Source organism: Cervus elaphus, chromosome 23 (genome assembly GCF_910594005.1).
Source record: "Cervus elaphus chromosome 23, mCerEla1.1, whole genome shotgun sequence".
In the NCBI taxonomy this organism is placed as follows: domain Eukaryota; kingdom Metazoa; phylum Chordata; class Mammalia; order Artiodactyla; family Cervidae; genus Cervus; species Cervus elaphus.
In genome coordinates, this window is record NC_057837.1 from 6,856,563 (window position 1) to 6,874,863 (window position 18,301).

Consider the following 18,301-nt stretch of genomic DNA (forward strand, 5'->3'; position numbering starts at 1 on the left):
CCATGTGTTGGTATTTTTGACAGTCCTCAATTACAGCAGTACAGTTAACTTCAGCCTGTCATTTGTGTGGGCTAAGCTGTTTGAAACTTTCTTAAGGGGTCAGCCAGTGGTGGGAGGATGATTTTCCTATAAACAAATGATGGAACCTCTCTGTCTGGAAGACACCACCTGTGGTTTGGTTCCAGGAGCTTTTTGAGATGTCAGAACTGGCAGTTCCCTTCCTCTTTGGCTCCACACCTTGTCTCTGTCCCAGGAGAAGCATTGTCCATTCCATTATCTCCATTCCATTATCAGGAGATTCGGATGGGCCCCTGAGATGTTTGATTCTAGTTCCATTTCATTATCACTGGTGCTAAAGATGCAACACTTAATGCCCAGTAAATCCATGGAATAACTTACTTGATGGGGCTGCTGGGTATGAAGTTTTTAAGTCCTTAGGAACACCTGGGAAAGTTTATTTTTATTTTATTTTATTTTAATTTTATAATAGTTAATGGTTCACAGAGACTATGTCACTAAAACCACTTTGGCATAAGATCACTTCACTTGGGCAATATTTATACAAAACTCGTTATGATTGGGGGAATGGAAGGGAAAACATGCAAATAACCAAGAGGAACTTAAATTAGAAAGATAGAAATGAAAAAGGTGAAGGAAAACCCAGCTTTGTCTTACATGACTTGAAATTTTTATCTTATCTCAGAGATTGTCAATAAAATCTTGATACTAGAAAGAAGGCTTTACCCATTCACATATAAAATAATAGTCTATTTGCAAGTAATCTACCAAAAAAAAAAAAAACATTCCAAGAACTAATAGATGAATTTATCAGAGTCACAGGATACAAGCTCATATTTTTAAAAAATCAATTGTATTTCTGTATACTAGTAACAAAGAAATAGAAATTTTAAAAAAATTTAAATACAATTTACAATAGCTCCAAAATGACATAATTATGTAGATACATATTGTGTCATAGTCACTAAGTCATGTTTGACTCTTTTGTGATTCCCTGGACTGTAGCCTGCCAGGCCCCTCTGTCCATGGGATTATCCAGGCAGGAATACTGGAGTGGGTTGCCATTTCTTCCGCTAGGGGATCTTCCTGACCCAGGGACTGAACTCGTGTCTACTGCATCTCCTGCACTGCAGATTCATTACCGCTGAGCCGCCAAGCGAGCCATAATTATGTAGAAATCTAAGAAAAGTGCATAATCTGTATGATAAAAATCATAAAACATTAATGAAAGAAATCAAGAAAGAGCTAAGTAGATAGAGAGACATACCACATCCACGGGTTGCAAGACTCAACACAGTTAAGATGTTAATTTCTTCCAAAAATGATCTAAAGATTTGACTAAATTCCAATCTCAATCCCATTAGGATTTTCTTTTGTAGTTATAGTAACACTGGTTCTAAAATTTATATGGAAAAGCAATTAGAACAGTCAATGCAGTTTTGAAAAAGGATAAAATTGGAGAAATCATACTATCTAATTTTAATATTTATTATAAAGCAACAGTAATTAGAACCATCAACATTTAAAACTTTTTCCTACAAAAGATGCTATTACAAGAAGAAAAAGCAAGCTACAGATTGGAAGAAATATCTGCACATCTTACAAAGAACTTATAACCAGAATACAAAAATAATTCTCAAAACTTGACATGAAGAGAAACAATCTAATTTCAAAATGGGTAAACAATTTGAATCTCTCAAAAAAAGATATAAAGATGGTAAGTAAGCACATGAAATGAAGGAAAATATAATTGGCCATAAGAGATTGTGAATTAAAACTGCAGTAAGATATTACTATATTATAGAATAGAAAAAGAGAGAGAGAGAGACAATCCTAAGGGTTGAAAAAGATGCAGGGTTCCTGGATACAGTGTTGTTGGAAATGCAAAATAGTATAGCCACTCTGAGAAATTGTTTGGAAGTTTCTCATGAAATTAAACATGTGCTTAACACATGACCCAGCAGACCTACTCCTGGATATTTACATTAGAGAAATAAAAACATATTCACACAGAAACCTGATCACAAGTATTTAACAGATTTATTCATAAACTCCAAAATCTGGAAATCACCAAGATGCTCTTCCATGAACATCTGTGAACCATCCAACAAACCGTGGTACAACCATGTAATGAAATACAATTGGTTGGTTGATGTTACAGAAAAACCCAGACGAACTTTTCGGCCAACCCAATATTCGGCATTGAAGAAGGTACATGTAGAAAATTAGATGAACCTTAAAGGCACCAAGCTGTACAAAAGAAGATAGTCTCAAAAGTTTATATATTATATGATGCCTACTAGACTACATACTGGGAAAGATAAAACAAGAGGGACAGACAATAGATTAGTGGTTGCTGGGGTTGGTGAGAGGCTTTGCCTCCAAAAGAGTAGCGTGAGAAAATTTGGAGAGTATAGAATTGTTCTGTACTATGATTGTGGCAATGGTTACTTTTTTAACTTAAATTTTATTGGCGTATAGTTAACCTACCATGTTGAGCTAGTCTCAGGTGTGTGGCAAAGTGAGTCAGTCACGTGTACACACATCTCCACTCCTTTTTAGACTCTCTCCCCAGGTAGGCCATGACAGAGCATTAAGCAGAGTTCCCACTGCTATACAGTAGGTCCTTATTAGTTATGTCTTGCTTATACTAGCTAGTTCTATTAGTAGTGCGTATGTGTGGTACTGGTTACTTTTGTCTCTACTTGTATTAAAGCTCAGCACTGTACATTTACACAAATATCAGTTTTATAGCATGTTTGGACTTGGATTTGTACAAAGTATGTTGTATGCCTGAAACTAATATAATGTTATGTGTTCATTACATCGCAATAAAAAAGAATAGGCTTGAGTAATCATGGAACAGTTCTATCTAAGAGAATGTTTGGTAATGAGAGTGTTTTCTGTGATATTCAGTGCTGTAGCCCTTAGTTACCTGTGGCCAGGATGCACTTGAAATGTGGCCAGTGTGGAACACTGAATTTTTAAAAAATTATTTTAACTTTAAATAGTCAAATACGGCTAAGCAGCCACTGTGTTGAGCAGCGCAGTTGCAGAAAACTGGAATTGCTATGTTGTGCTCCAAATCTCATCTAACTTGCACAAACACAGAAATCAGGAATGTCTAGAATGATGTAAAATAAAAAATTAACTTCACATATACTCATGGAGAATGTACTATAAGGCACAACACATACATTTAAAATAAAATGGTCCAAAATTTTTTTAATCAGTAGAAGATTTAGAAAATAAAGTAGATCGAACCTTTCAAGAAGTAGAACAGATAAAGATTTTTCTTAAATAATGATAAGAGCCCTGGGGAACCAATCTAGGGGATCCAAGATCCAAAAATGGTTATTCCAGAGATTTGGAGAAAAGAGGGAAAGAAATTATCAAAGAAATATTAAAAGAAAAATTCCATCATTGAAGAACAAGCCTTGAAATTGAAAGAGGACACTGAGTGACTAGTACTCTGAGGTTCATGGAAATAAAGGGAAGAGCCTAAAATCTATCCCGGGGTAGGGAGGGAGAATGTCCATTACAAACCTAACAGAAGCAGAAGACATTAAGAAGAGGTGGCAAGAACACACAGAAGAACTGTACAAAAAAGATCTTCATGACCCAGATAATCACGATGGTGTGATCACTCACCTAGAGCCAGACATCCTGGAATGTGAAGTCAAATGGGCCTTAGGAAGCATCACTAAGAACAAAGCAAGTGGAGGTGATGGTATTCCAGTTGAGCTATTTCAAACCCTGAAAGATGATGCTGTGAAAATGCTGCACTCAATATGCCAGCAAATATGGAAAACTCGGCAGTGGCCACAGGACTGGAAAAGTCAGTTTTCATTCCAATCTCAAAGAAAGGCAATCCCAAAGAATGCTCAAACTACTGCACAATTGCACTCATCTCACACGCTAGTAAAGTGATGCTTAAAATTCTCCAAGCCAGGCTTCAGCAATATGTGAACCATGAACTTCCAGATGTTCAAGCTGGCTTTAGAAAAGACAGAAGAACCAGAGATCAAATTGCCAAATCCAGTGGATCATCGAAAAACAAGAGAGTTCCAGAAAAACATCTATTTCTGCTTTATTGACCACAGCAAAGCCTTTGATTGTGTGCATCACAACAAACTGTGGAAAATCCTTCAAGAGATGGGCATATCAGACCACCTGATCTGCCTCTTGAGAAATCTGTATGCAGGTCAGGAAGCAACAGTTAGAACTGGATATGGAACACCAGACTAGTTCTAAATAGGAAAAGCAGTATGTCAAGGCTGTATATTGTCACCCTGCTTATTTAACTTATATGCAGAGTACATCATGAGAGACGCTGGGCTGGAAGAGGCACAAGCTGGAATCAAGATTGCCAGGAGAAATATCAATAACCTCAGATATGCAGATGACACCAGCCTTATGGCAGAAAGTGAGGAAGAACTAAAGAATCTCTTGATGAAAGTGAAAGAGGAGAGTAAAAAAGCTGGCTTAAATCTCAACATTCAGAAAACTAAGATCATGGCATCTGGTCCCATCACTTCATAGCAAATAGATGGGGAAACAGTGGCTGACTTTATTTTTGGGGGCTCCAAAATCATTGCAGATGGTGATTGCAGCCATGAAATTAAAAGACGCTCACTCCTTGGAAGGAAAGTTATGACCAACTCAGACAGCATATTAAAAAGCAGAGACATTACTTTGCCAACAAAGGTCCATCTAGTCAACGCTCTGGTTTTTCCAGTGGTCATGTATGGATGTGAGAGTTGGACTATAAAGAAAGTTGAGCACAGAAGAATTGATGCTTTTGAACTGTGGTGTTGGAGAAGACTCTTGAGAGTCACTTGGACTGCAATGAGGTCCAACCAGTCCATTCTGAAAGAGATAAGTCCTGGGTGTTCATTGGAAGGACTGATTTTGAAGCTGAAACCCCAATACTTTGGCCACCTGATGCAAAGAGTTGACTCATTTGAAAAGACCTTGATGCTGGGAAAGATTGAGGGCAGGAGGAGAAGGGGAAAACAGAGGATGAGATGGTTGGATGGCATCACCAACTCGACGGACATGGGTTTGGGTGGACTCTAGGAGTCGATGATGGACAGGGAGGCCTGGCGTGCTGTGGTTCATGGGGTCACAAAGAGTCGGACACAACTGAGCGATTGAACTGAACTGAACTGAAGAAGTGAAATTTGCTTTCGACTAATCACAGCAATATGTACACTAGAAGCAGCGAAGGAGTTGAGTTTCAACCAGGAATCTATATACAGCCAAATTATAAGTAATTGTAAGAGGAGAATAAAGACATTTCAGACACGGCCCTGAACTAAAAAATAATTGCTCTCTGTGCCCTGTCTTAGGAAACCGCTAGAGAAGGCAGTACTATGAAAGGAGTAAGATGTGGGAATCCAGAAATAGGGCATCCAGAAAGGGAGGTCACAGGGTGATGGCAGAGAAAAAGTCCAGGATGACCACTGTGCAGCAGCCCCAAAGACTGTATCAAAACAGGCGAGCAGAGGCCTTCCCTGGTGGTCCAGTGGTTAAGAATTCACCTGCCAATGCAAGGGACATGCGTTCGACCTCTGGTCCAGGAAGATCCCTCATGCTGTGGAGCAACTAAGCCCATGCACCCCGACTACTGAGCTCATGATCTAGAGCTCAGGCTCTGCAACAGGACAAGGCATGAGAAGCCTGCACATCGTAACTAGTGAGTAGCCCCCTTACCACAACTGAAGAAAGCCAACACACAGCAACACAGACCCAGTGCAGCCAAAAGTAAATAAATAAAATTTGTAAATAAAAAACTGAAGAACAGAGGGGTCTGTTAGGGAATCTTCAGAGGGAAAAAACAAGACTAGAGAAATTATCTAGTTTATTATCTAGCCATGTTTGAGCTTTGGGGAAAAAATACTATCAATGGATATTAACAAATCTGATGGAAAATCCTGAGCCATTTTGCTGGAGTAAACCATATTTACAATCATAACCATATAAACAATGATAATTGATTTAGCTAAAAATGATGGTGTTTAATGATGAACATAGAAAGGAAAGGGGGAAAGAGTCTATAAAGGTATTGTGTCTTTATAACACAGCAGGAGTCAACACACAGGATCAAAACTGAATAAATCCAGAAAGAGTATAAGCAAACAGAGATAAAGAGAAGAAGAAATGGTTGAAAGAAATTAAAGTGGGCCTTGGGCAGCAGGACTTGGGGGGTATAAAGGAGTAAGGACCCTGCTACTTGAGAGTATTTTACTTAATTTTAAAATTATATCCATATATTTTATGGAAAAGAATAACTTTTAAAAGGGAGAGGGGAATTACCATTGCTGGGCTGCAGATCAGAGAGCAAAGATTTAGTTGCTGAGGGGAACCATAAATTGTAGCACAAGCAACTTTCTAAAGGCTCCTTTCTGCACACACTACCCCCAAATTATGTGACGATATTACACCAGGGAAGAAAAGGAAAGACATGCCCAAGCTCTACCCTCCCTTTTGGGAAATTCCTGGCTCAGCTCACAACACTGAGTCTTTGTTTCATGATGTTTGCAAGACTGTACCCTTTTGGAGGTGAGATGTTTACTTTCCACAGCCAGAAACTTTCCTACATCCTTACCTGCCATACATGTGGCTGAGGAGTTGCACAAGCCTCAGCTTGCTTCCTCCAACACTGGTGTGTCAAGCCTTGGCCACAAAGTCTATGTAACATGATGCTGATGGTGCCTTCGGAATGCTTTATGGACTGGCTCTGTCTTCCATTTCCACCAGATGAATGTTTCATGATGTAACTAGGGATCTGGTTGGTAGGGAAATGACAACTTTAACTTCACTGTACTTAACTGCCTCTGTGTAACTCTTTCCCCTGTCCTTCCTCCTAACCTCCCAGTCCTATTTTTCTTGGCCAAGGAGGTCTCCCATTCCCAAAGAGCCCTCTGGAGATCTCACAGTTCCTCACGTTGGCAGCAAAGTAGCCATGCTGACACCATGTGCAAACTTGCTCATGCTGTGTGTGTTGAGCAACCCTCTGGACTGTAGCCCACCAGGCTCCTCTGTCCAAGGGATTCTTCAGGTAAGAAACTGGAGTGGGTTGCCATGCCCTCCTCCAGGGGATCTTCCCCAACCAGGGATTGAATCCGCATCTCTTACGTCTCCTGCCTTGGCAGGTGAGCTCTTTACCACTAGCGCCTCCTCCCTAAATGATAAGACCTCCTTAAAATCATCCACTGTTATTATTAATACACTAACATGCTGTTGCTACTTCCTCTCACTCTTCATTCCCACTGGATTTTATTTTTATTTCATTACTGTTGTTTTGGCTGGGCTGGGTCTTCATTGCTGTGCATGGGCTTTCTCTAGTTGCAGTGGGTGGGCTTTTCATTGCCACGGCTTCTCTTTGCATGGAGCATGGACTCTAGGCCCTCAGGTTTCAGTAGCTATGGCTTTTAGGTGTTGGTCCACCACATGTGAGATCTTCCAAATCCAGGGGTAGAACCCGTGGCCCCTGCTTTGGCAGGCAGATTTCTATCCACATACCACTAGGGAAGTCCTCTCACTAGATTTTTGACAGTTTCGTCTTGAAAAGCAACCACAAATCAAAAAAGTAAAGTCAGAGAAAGAAGAAAAAGAGAGAAGCCTCGCAAATCTGAATCTCAACACCAGGACTTGCTGTTAAGATGTTTTTGTTTGTTTGTCATGAGGCCTGTGAGATCTTAGTGCCCAACGAGGGACTGAATCAGGACTGCCAGTGAATTCCTGAGATGTCAAAATTTTAAATAAGCTTTTTATCCTCCAATAAAAATAATAATAAGTTTTTATGAGTTAAATTCAAGAGATGAGAAAGCAGCAGTTAGTATTCCAAGATACTCAGATTTTGCCAGATTTAACAATCAATAGTACGAGCAATTGTAAAGAACCATCTCTTCACTCAGCACATAAAGGTCAGAGAAACTATCTGCCTTCTATGCTCAGACTAAGGACCATGAGTTTGGGTTTGGGGACTGAGGAGCTGCCAGCAGCCTCATAACTTAACCATCAGAAATAAGCCTCCATCAACATGACTTTATTATTCATTCCAGAATATTTTTGTCCAGTATATATCCCAGTGTTTGCTCCAGGAGCTTCCTGAAAATCTATTTCTTTTTAATCAATGGACTACTCACCCATTTCTCAGGTCAACAAGTGGCTCCCTAAGACAGACAAGACATCTCTTGCACCAGAATCCTTACCTTTCAGTGCCCATCAGTCTCAAACTATTAAAGCATGAACTTTTCCCACTTGGAATCCCCACATTTAAAAGCCTGCCTTACACAAAAATAGAAATAGAGATCAATGGAACAGTATTAAACACCCAGAAATAAACCTATGCACCAATGGTCAATTAACCTGTAACAAAGGAGGCAAGACTACACAATGTTGAAAAGACAGTCTCTTCAACAAATGGTGCTGGGCTGTTTATAATAGCCAGGACACAGAAGCAACCTGGATGCCCACCAGCAGACGAATGGATAAGAAAGCTGTGGTACATATACACAATGGAATATTACTCAGCCTTTAAAAAGAATGTATTTGAATCCGTTCTAATGAGGTGGATGAAACTGGAGCCCATTATACACAGTGAAGTAAGTCAGAAAGAAAAACACCAATACAGTATACTAATGCATATATATGGAATTTGGAAAGATGGTAACAATAACCCCATATGCAAGACAGCAAAAGAGACACAGATGTATAGAAGAGACTTTTGGACTCTATGGGAGAAGGCGAGGGTGGGATGATTTGAGAGAATAGCATTGAAAAATGCATATTATCATATGTGAAACAGATCATCAATCCAGGTTCGATGCATGAGACAGGGTGCTCAGGGCTGGTGCACTGGGATGACCCAGAGGGATGGGATGGGGGGAGGTGGGAGGGGGGTTCAGGATGGGGACACATGTACACCCATGGAGGATTCATGTCAGTGTATGGCAAAAACCACTACAATATTGTAAAATAATTAGCCTCCAATTAAAATAAATAAATTTAAAAAATGGTGCTGGGAAAACTGTACAGCCATGTGTAAAAAAAAGAAAAAAGAAATTAGACCATTATTTAACACCATACACAAAAATAAGCTCAAAATGGATTAGAGGCTGAAATGTGAGACCAGACACTATAAAGCTCCCAGAGGAAAACAGGCAGAACACTCTGACATGTATCCCAACAATATCTTTTTCAATCCTTCTTCCAAAATAATGGAACTAAAAACAAAAATAAACAAATGTGATCTACTTAAACACAACAACTTTTGCCCAGCAAGGGAAACAATAAACAAGTTGAAAAGACAACCACAGATTCTGAGACAATATTTGCAAGTAATGTGACTGACAAGGGATTAGTCTCCAAAATTTACAAACAATTCAAACAGCATCAAAACAAACAACCCAATCAACAAATGGGCAGGAAACCTAAATAGACATTTCTCCAAAGAAGATGTAGATATGGCCAAGAGGCACATGAAAAGTTGTTTAACATTGACAATTATCAGAGAAATGCAAATCAGAAGTACAGTGAAGCATCACCTCACACAAGACAGAATGACTATCATAAAAAAATTCACAAACGATAAATGTTGGAGAGGGTGTGGAGGGAAGGGAACCCTTCTACACTGTTGGTAGGAATGTAAATTGGTGCAGCCACTATGGAGAAAGTATGGAGGTTCCTTAAAAAACTACTGTATGACCCTACAACCCCCACTTCTGGGTATATATCCAGAGAAAAACATGATCTGAACGTATACATGCAGCCTAATGTTCACTGCAGCACTGTTTACAGTAACCAAGACATGGAAGCCACCGAAAGTCCATCAACAGAGTAGCGGATAAGGAAGACGTGGTACATACATACAATGGAATATTACTCAGCCGTTAAAAAGAACGGAATAATGCCATTTGGAAAAATATGGATGGACCCTAGAGATTGTCAAACTGAGTGAAGTCAGGCAGAGATGTGTAACTAAAAGCACATACTAAAATGTTTGGGGTGGTTATTATACAGCAATTGATAACGGAAAAAACCTACTGTGTGCATATGACACCTTATCTTTAAAATAGGAGGACAGGGGAAAGGGATAGTTAGGGAGCTTGGGAAGGACACGTACACACTGCTGTATTTAAAATGGATAACCAAGAAGGACCTACTGTATAGCGTGCGGAACTCTGCTCAGTGTTAGGGGGCAGCCTGGATGGGAGGGGAGTTTGGGAGAGAATGGATACACGTACATGCATGGCTGAAATCCTTCACTGGTCACCTGACATTATCACAGCATTATCCATCAGCTATACCCCAACACAAAATAAAATAAATAAAAATAAACGCCTGCCCTAAACCACTCAACATATATATGTAAGCCTCTATACATATCTGCCCTTGACTGGTCTCTTTTAAGTTCCCACTAAGACATGGTCAAGGTGGTGTTCCCCCTTATGGCAGCAAGTATTAAACAGCCTTGCTTGACCGACAGAGCACTGCCGTGGTCTTCTGGCTGACTTGGCAGTTGGCAAACCATGCAGGCTTCAAACGTATTTGTAGGGTCACAAGTGCTGACTTGGCAGTTTTGTTCTGTTGGCCCCTTTTCCAATTCATTTATTCCTTCATTCAATTTTCTTTTTGAGTTCTGTGTACCAGGAGATAGAAGGAGGTTTGGTTCTCATGTCATAAAATAAGGAAGAGAGACACTCGTCCACTAATGCCACAAATATAAATGACTATACACTGGGCTAAGTGCCGTAAAGTGCTAAGTGCTGTAAAGTGCTAAGTGCTGTAAAGTGCTAAGTTCTGTAGAGGAAGGCTGCATGGTGCCAAGGCAGTGTTTAATAGGCCAACTGCGAGAAACCTGCGAAAGATTGGGCCCCCGGGGCTGAGATAAGGAGGGATGAGTAAAAGGTAAGAGGCTGAAAATGGAGACTGGAAACCTTGCAGGTTGAAGGATAAATTCACCCCTATCCGGCTAGGGATTCATTAGCGTTTTCTTCAGTTCCTTTACCTGCAAGATCAGATACCTATTTTGTTTCTTCCAGCCACTTCTTTCTCACAGAAGTGAAAAAGAAAGCAAACGTTTCAAATTAAAAGAGAACCAAAGAAAAGAGACAACACACCTGTTTTCTAGTATTCTTTGGATATAATTAAAAGTACATATTTCAAATGTCGGGCTGAAGTTTCCATACTTCGTTGGTACAAAAGTACTTGGAAATTTCTACTTCTTGAAAAGATCAGTGAGCTCAGTCTTAATGTCCACATTTTAAAGATGAGGTGTTGTGTGCACATAGTAGGTTGTTTCTGTTATCGATCGCTGCATAACTAGCCACTCCAGACTTAGTTGTTTAAACATTCTGTTGCTGTTCACGATTCTATGGGTTCACCTTTCAGTTCTTCTGTTTCACGTGACAATGACTGAGACAATGGGATAACTGGAAGGTCCAAAGTGGCCTTGTTTGGAGCTCCCTGGCGGTCCAGTGGCTAAGACTCCACACCCCCAATGCAGGGGGCCTGGGTTCAATCCCTGGCCAAGGAACTAGATCCCACATGCCACAACTAAAGATCCCACATGCCACAACTAAGACCCAGTGCAGCCAAATAAACAAAAATAAATGTTTTTAAAAGTGGCCTCATTCACGTAGCTATGAGTCACGTAGTTGACGCAGCTCGCTGGCTCGTCACTTCACTGAAGCTCTCGCCCATGGCCTTCTCCCATGGGGATTTGCTGTGCTTCCTCCCAGCAGGACAGCAGGGCTCCAAAAGGAATGTTCCAAGAGGAAGAAAAGAGAGGCTCCTGATCCTTTGGGGCCTGGACTGAGAAGTCCCGGGACTTTAACTGCGCTGCTTTCCATTGCTCAAAGCATTGCCTGAGTTAGTCACGATTCAGAGGGAAGAGAAACAAAACAAACAGGCACAGACGGAGAGGGAAGGATGGCAGCCCTGTCTGGAGACCGTCCCTGACAGAAGTGCTCAGTAGGCATCTGTGGAATTAATAGATAAGTGGCCTACCCAAGGCCCACAGCTGGTCAGAGCAGGGTGGAAGCAGAGTAGGCAGGTGGGTCTCTTGGTCTTCATCTCTGCAGTGCGGAGGATCGGCTGAGGACACAGGGGCTCAAGCGGGATTCAGATTCTGGCTCTGCCACTATTTCACCTTGAGAAAGTCACAGTGCCTCTCTGCACCTCATTTGCCCCATTGAAACAGACAGTTCCTGCCTCAAAGGGTTGTTATGAGGATTAAACTACTTAATATGTATGAATTGCTTTTATTCTAAGAGGTAAAGTACACTTTCATATACTAAGAGCTCTATTAAGTATTAGCTGTGACCATTCTGGGTTTCCCAAGTGGCACAGTGGTAGAGAATCTGCCTACAATGCAGGAGACATGGGTGCAATCCCTGCGTTTGGAAGATCCCCTGGAAAAGGAAATGGCAACCCACTCCAGTATCATGGTCTGCAAAATTTCATGGACAGCAGAGCCTGGTGGGTTACAGCTCATGGGGTCTCCAAGTGTCAGACATGACTGAGCGACTGAACACACACTCACGTGACCATCCTACCAATTTGGTCATGGTACTGAAACAGGAGGGGAGACGGCAGGACACAGCCTTTAGAAGAGCGACGTGGCCACAGAAAACGACAAACTGGTTAGAACCAACTAGGTCCAAGCTGAGTGCCACACCCACAAGTGCCATGACAGTCCAGCCAGCAGAGAGCAAAAAGTGGGTGGAGATCCAATTCCTGGAAATTCCCACCCCTTTCCCAAAATAGTTGGAACAATCCTCCCACTCACTAGCCTATGAAATTACCCAGCCCATAAAAACTAACCACACCGTGTATCAGAGCCACTCTCACCTTCCAAGATGGCCCACACGTCACACTATGGAGTGTGTTTTTCTCTAAATAAATCCACTTTTTACCTATCACTTTGTCTCTCACTGAGTTTTTTCTGCGACTAGACATCAAGAACCTGGGCTTTATTAATTCCTGACACCAGGTGTGTGATCTCAGTTAAAAGACTGTGGATTCAAGTCGCAGAACAGTTCCAGTGCCTCTGATGGTGATATGGGCCATTACTGCCGTCCTTCCTGCCCTCACAGTAGGCATCCGGCTCTTCCCCTGGGGTAGAAGTATAACATAGCAGGGGCTGGGTCTTGGGGTGTGTACCACTTACTTGACTTCCAGCAAACGTTCCTTGAACCTTCTCAAAACAGGATGTACCAGAGTTATCTCCCATGAAAAGGACATTCAGATTTTTGAGGCAGAGCATCTAGGGAATATATATAATTGGTGTTAAAATAATTTACTCTTGCTAAAAAGCAGTAAGGTCCCATTAATGGTAATTTTAAAAATTTTAGATAATTTGATTAAGAGCACACACAAAACTTTTATGACAATCTTGCTGCAGTAAAGGAACTATAGCAGCCAAATTCAAGGATTTATGCTTAATGGAGAGATTTTATAAGAAATGGTTAGATAATCATTGTGATGATTGACACAAAAAGAAAAGAAAAGGTCTGGCTAAAGATCTTTATTGACCCAACAGTTGAGGGTCAAGCTGGAGGGATAAGTTTCTTAATTCCATCAGAATCCATCAGAAATTTGCTTATGTAATTTATCAGGAACTGGGCTTCCCTGGTGGTCCAGGGGCTAAGAATCCACCTGCAGGGCTTCTCTTGTGGCTCAGTGGTAAAGAATCCCCTTGCCAATGTAGGAGACACAGGTTTGATCCCTGGTCCAGGAAGATCCCACATGCCACAGAGCAACTAAGCTCATGTGCCAAGACCATCGAGCCTGTGCTCTAGCGCTGGGGAACCACAACTGCTGAGCCCAGGAACTGCAACTATGGAAGCCTGCATGCCCTAGAGCCCCAGCTCTGAAACAAGAGGAGCAGCCGCAACGAGAAGTCCAAGCGTTGCAACTAGAGAGTAGCCCCCCTTGCCGTGAATAGAGAAAACACCCTGGCAGCAACACAGACTCAGCACAGTCTAAATAAATTAATTAATTAAAAAAAAAAAAGAATCCACCTGCAAACTCAGAGGACACCGGTTGGATCCCTGGTCCGGGGAGATCCCACACGTCCGGGGGCAACTAAACCTGAGCAATGCAAATACTGAAGCCTGTGCTCTACAACAAGAGAAGCTACCACAATGAGAAGACCTCGAACCCCATCAAAGAGTAGCCCCCACTTATCACAGCTAGAGGAAGCCCTCTCACAGCAACAAAGACCCAGCACAACCAAAAGTGAATAAAAGGATTAATAAATTTTTAAAATAATTTATCACAAATGCCAATTTCTTCCTATGAGAAGTTGTGTATATGATAACCCTCAAAAAAATTTCCATTCCAGATAAGATTTGGGACAATTTTTTATTCTAAATACAAATGCACTAAAAATGATGGAGGGGGGAAAAATGTTATGAGCGTTTCTCAGTGATGGGACTGTAAGGAAATTTTATTTTATTTTTTTTTTGTATTTTTAAAATTTTCTAGTATATCAATGCATTACTTTTGGAGTTCCTTTAATAAGAAAGAGATGCTTTCCCACTATCATTTAAACAAGGAATTCCATTCCTTCATTGTAAAATGTTTGATTATGAAGAATGAAGTAACAAATATGAAAATATGGTCTGGGAGTCTGTGGAGGACAAGCCATGTCTTCTCAATAGCAGTGAGCTGAAGAGTGAAGTGAGGTTAATAAAGGGAGACAATTCTTTGGTAGGAAAAGATGCCAGAGAATGAGGTGAATAGTGCCATGGCCCCTGGGGAAGGCTGAGTGCTTATTTGGTCTTAGTAATTCTCCCTACATCTTTTGTGCCTACAATAACCAAAGATGGACAGATAGCATAAGTCCACTTGAACATACAACAACCTGCCCTGTGTTCCTGCCCGTGAGCTTATGTGACCTGGACTGACACTCCTAGTCTTGAAAACAAAGACTCAGGATTTGAAGTCTACACATGTGAGCCCCAAGATGGGCCAATTTGCTGAAATACCTCTGCTCATCAAAAAAAAAAAAAGAACGTGGAGTGACCTAGCATAGTCTGCGGTTCGTCAGGTGCCCTAACTACTCCATCTCCCAAGATCAAATTAGAATGCATCTTTCTAAGTCAGCTTATGCTGTGGTTCAGAACGTATTTTGTGGAGGTAAGAAAAAAAAAAAAGAAAAAAAAAGACAACTTCTAGATTTTTAACATAGCAACTGAGAGTAAATGAGAACAGCATCAACTAAAATGGTGAATTCTGGGGGAGGAGCAGGCTGAGGTCAGGGGACGGGGACATAGAAACTAAGGTTTGGACATGTTATGAAAATGCTTTATTAGATGTCACCATGGAGATACAAGTCAACAGTCTGGAGTTCAGGTGCAGTTCAAGCCGTCAGACTCAGTAAGATTGTCCATGGAGACAAGAGGTCTGGGAACCAAGCCCCGAGACCACCAGTGTTCAGAGCGGGGGACGCAGAGAGAAACCATGAAAAGATATGGGGAAAGAGAAACGAGGGAGGTCTGAAGAAAACCTTAAGGGTGAGCTGCATCTGACTTTGAGTGAAGAAAGCTTTTAATTCTGTCTTCTGCTACTCCAACTTATCTTTAAACAATTCTTTAAGGAATGGCTACACTATTCTAGCCCTACAACCTACCTCTCCCAGAACTACTGAAAAGATATTCACCATGATTAAGTCTTTGGATCATGGCCCAACATCCTCCCAGCCACCTATATGGTTGATTGCTTTCCTCCTGCTGCCTAGGGAAAGGTCAGCCAAAACAAAGTCCCCCTGCAGGAGAGATTTATTCTCTGGCCTTTATGATATGAAATGAGTCTTCCTTCATTTAACCCACCATTGACTGCCCTGTGCTAAAAAACAGTGTGCCTTTAATAGATACATTCTCCCCTTGAGAGATGGCTCCAAAGAGCATTCTTCTCCTGGGTGTGTACCAAAAAGCATTTTTCCTTTCCCTGCAGACTCAGAACTGCTCTTAGAACCAAGAAGGTAGTGTCTTACTTGGCTCCACACACACAAAATGAGCTAACTCAGATCAGGGATCAAAAAGAGTGAGCAGCTCAGGAATTGGTTTTAGGAGCCAAAGTACCAACGTTACCACCACCTCAGTCTCACTGAGCCCTGGGCGTTGTAGCTAATCAGTTGGTAACATTGAAAGACTCCTTTTATGGAGGCTTCTCCACCATCAATGAACTCATTTTATATAAATATTTAGCCAGGCAATAAACTGGACAGCCTATATTACTCAACATCAGCCTCAAAAGACCCTCCCGATTTATATACACAAGCATCTTGGTGGAGCAATACATTTTACACGCATGACATGGTCAGCGATAAATATACCAGGGTAGGTCAAACCCTATTTGGTTCTCTGCTTTTAACTGTCTTGGGCTTTGTGTGTTTCTTTAATCAGTTGGATGATTTAGATAAACAACGTGTATTAGTCTTTGTAAGTATAACATGCCTTGAACTTTCTCCAGATATTCATTCCCATTCATCATCATAATAGTTGTTCCCCCTTGGCCATCATTAAGATTAGAAATGTCCTTGAACCATTTAATGATATTCTACAAGACTGGACAGACTTTTCATGCCTTGATGAATTGCGATCACTCAGCTTAGACCAATGAAATTGGATATCCTTTAATGTGCCTGATGACTCTAAGGAGTTTAGGGAAAGCAGTGCCTGGGAATCAAAATGGTTTCAACAGAATAACCATTCATTTGAGGGAACATGCATGAATTGAGTGAAATTTGATTAATGAGTTAGTATCTAATTCATAGCTAACTACAATGGAGATTTTTTTTGTTTCTACTCCTGAATATGATTTTACCTGCAAATGTCCCTTTATTACAGAACTCATCAGAATGCACAAAGTAGGTACAAAATGATTTTTTTAAGCCCAATTAGAGTGTTAAAGAATGAGGTTCCTCCAAAGTGACAACCTAAGGGGTGGGGTGGGGAGGGAGACGGGGGGGGGGGGGGGAGGTTCAAAAGGGAGGGAACATATGCATACCTATGGTGACTCATGCTGAGGTTTGACAGAGAACAGCAGAATTCTGTAAAACAATCCTTCAATAAAAAATAAATTAATTAAAAAAAAAGATTGAGGTTCCTCCAAGCAAAGTGACTTTAAGATGTTCACATTGCTGATGAGGAAAGCATAAAAACAAAGCTGGGCTAGGAGTGCTTTAACTAATTTGCAGCTGAAAAAGACTACTTGCCTCTATTTTAAGGGGCCAGGCTGCTCCAGATGGTCACTACGGGAATGTGATCCCCAATGTCTGTGTGACATGAACAAACAGACTTGGCCATTCAAGTCAGAAATGTCTTTAATACTTTTACTAACAGAGCAATTTTCAACCAGTCCTGAAACCATTGACATCACTGTGGTTTAGAACTGGCCAATGATATTGTCATGTTTAAATTAACTATAGGTTCTTCCACAAACCATGATCTGAGACAAGAGGGTTGGGGACAGGACCCTGAGTGGAGAGTGGAGAGAGTACTGTGTTTGGAGTCCTGGTTCTCTCACTGGCAATTGGATCAAACTACTTAAAGGAGCATCAGTTTCTTCCTTTATTCATCAATTATTTATTGAGCATCTGTAGTATGCCAGGTGCTATTCTTGGGATACATAAAAAAACAAAACAAAACAAAACAAAACAGAATATAGGGCCCACATTCCTTCCCAGTTCTTGATTAATATAACTTTCTACCTTCCAGAATTGTTGTGTGGGTCAAATGAGGTGTCATAAGTAAAAGTACTCTGAAATACTTTTCTTCCAAAAGTAAACCCTGAGATGAGAATTTGCGTGTGAGGATTTTCTTTGGGAGGTACAGGAAACACTGAGAGTGGAAACGCGTGGCAAGAAAGGGGACGCAGTCAATAAAGGCTGCATTCATGAGGAAGTCACCCCCGTGGGAAACTGGAAATACCACATGGACATCCTGGGCAGCGGTGCAAACACAGGCCTCACCGATATCCCATCCCACAGTGAGGACACAAACCTCAGCTCCTCCAGTGTTCTCGCCTGGAGAATCTCAGGGACGGCGGAGCCTGGTGGGCTGCCGTCTATGGGGTCGCACAGAGTCGGACACGACTGAAGTGACTTAGCAGCAGCAGCAGCCTGAGGATCGTGAGTTGAGGACTGCTCCAGGAAGTGATCATTCCTTAGCACTCCTGGCCTGTTACAGGTCATTCTGGAGAGAACCCTGGGGCAGAGAGATGCAGATACTGGTAACTGGAAATCAGCTGGATCACACTGGAAATG

At 41.3% G+C, this 18,301-nt stretch overlaps 1 long non-coding RNA gene across 1 annotated transcript; it reads right to left on the reverse strand.

Annotated features, from left to right (window-relative positions):
• Positions 1 to 1,023: 1,023 nt before the first annotated feature.
• LOC122681336 lies at positions 1,024 to 18,075 on the reverse strand. Its single transcript, XR_006336941.1, has 4 exons — positions 18,039 to 18,075; positions 13,199 to 13,294; positions 6,629 to 6,808; positions 1,024 to 1,215 (listed from the first exon to the last, which is right to left on the reverse strand). It is a non-coding gene; the product is annotated as an uncharacterized LOC122681336 (long non-coding RNA).
• Positions 18,076 to 18,301: the final 226 nt, after the last annotated feature.